Genomic DNA, 1,593 nt, shown 5'->3' with positions numbered 1-1,593 from the left:
TAGGTCAGATTATACCCCTAAAATATTGCTAAAAACGTTGAAATCTTATTCCGTAAGAAAAAGACCAAATACCCCTCTTTAATTCCGATGAACTTTCCTTAGTTGGACAGTCTGAATTCAAACAGGCAATCTCCATCATCCAAACTCGAAATTTAGCAAACTCGATAGCGTTGGAGAGACGACTCAAAGATCTTTCATTTGATATCTCATGATCCACCTAAATTATCATGTGCTGAAAGTTATGGTCATTTGAAGTTGACCCAAAACTCATAATTTAAGACTAACTTGCCCAATTCTTAATTTAGATCTTTCTAAATTCGAGTGTTACAATATCTTCCCCTTGAAAACATTCGTCATCGAATGAGTCGCTCTAATTATGACTAAGGTTGGAAACTCAAACACCCAACATACAATTGAACACAATAGTATATTAATTTAAAAAATGTTCTACAAAAGTCATTACCTTGGTCTGAAATTTCTCCAGAAGTAAAGAGATGTGGATATCTCTTCTTCATATTCTTCTCAGCCTCCCAAGTAGCTTTCTCTAAAAAACTGATACCTCCACAAGATTTGAACTAATGATACCTCCTTGGTTCTCAACTTGCAAACCTGATGATCAATTATATCAACGGGTATCTCCTCATAAGATAGGTTGTCCTTAACATCAATATTCTCAGTAGGTATTATAAGTGAAGCATCACTCATACAGTTCTTCAACATAGAAATGTGAAACACCCAATGGACTAATACTAACTCTAGCGGTAGCTCCAACTCGTAATCTACATCGCCAATTCTCTTGTATATCCTATAAGGACCAATATATCGGGGACGAAATTTTTCTTTCTTACCAAATCTCGTAACACCTTTCATGGGTGACACCTTCAAGTAGATCCAATCATCTATCTCAAACTCCAAGTCTCTTCTCCTAACATTAGTGTATGATTTTTGAAGAATTTGCGTTGTTTTCGACCTTTCTTGAATGATCTTTACTTTCTCTATAGCTTGATGAACTAAGTCTGTTCTTATCAACTCAGCTTCACCAACGTTAATTCATCCAATAGGAGATCTACATGTTCTAAATATTTCAAGTCAATTATTGTGATCTGCATAATATTCTTTTGACTGAATTTTTAAATATATAAATTTTATTTTTAAAGTTTTACTATGTGTGAATTTATGATCAAAGTTTAGAACTCTCAAAATTTTAATTATATCACATAAATTAAAAAGGAGTAACTTAGTATGGTATCGAAACTTTGAAATATCGTATTGAACTATACCATGCCCACCCCTATCTATGTGTATATGAAGACAATATGTAACTATTTAAAACTATGGGTGTGTTTGCTATGGAGATAAATGTTTTTCATGGAAAATGATTTCCAGAAAATGATTTCCTGGAAAACAAGTAGATTTTGGACTTATTTTCTCATGTTTGGTTGGTGAGTAGAAAATATTTTCTGGAAATAATTTTTAGTATTTGATTTACGAACGAAAAATGTTTTTGAGAGACATCTTTTATTTTTACTAGAGTAAAAAATAATTTATGAAATTGAATTTTAAAATAAAATTATTATTTTTTTGGGGTGGTGG

This window comes from Solanum pennellii, chromosome 10, assembly GCF_001406875.1.
Source record: "Solanum pennellii chromosome 10, SPENNV200".
Taxonomy (NCBI): domain Eukaryota; kingdom Viridiplantae; phylum Streptophyta; class Magnoliopsida; order Solanales; family Solanaceae; genus Solanum; species Solanum pennellii.
The sequence above is the reverse complement of the archived record's forward strand: the minus strand, read 5'-3'. Positions refer to the sequence as shown.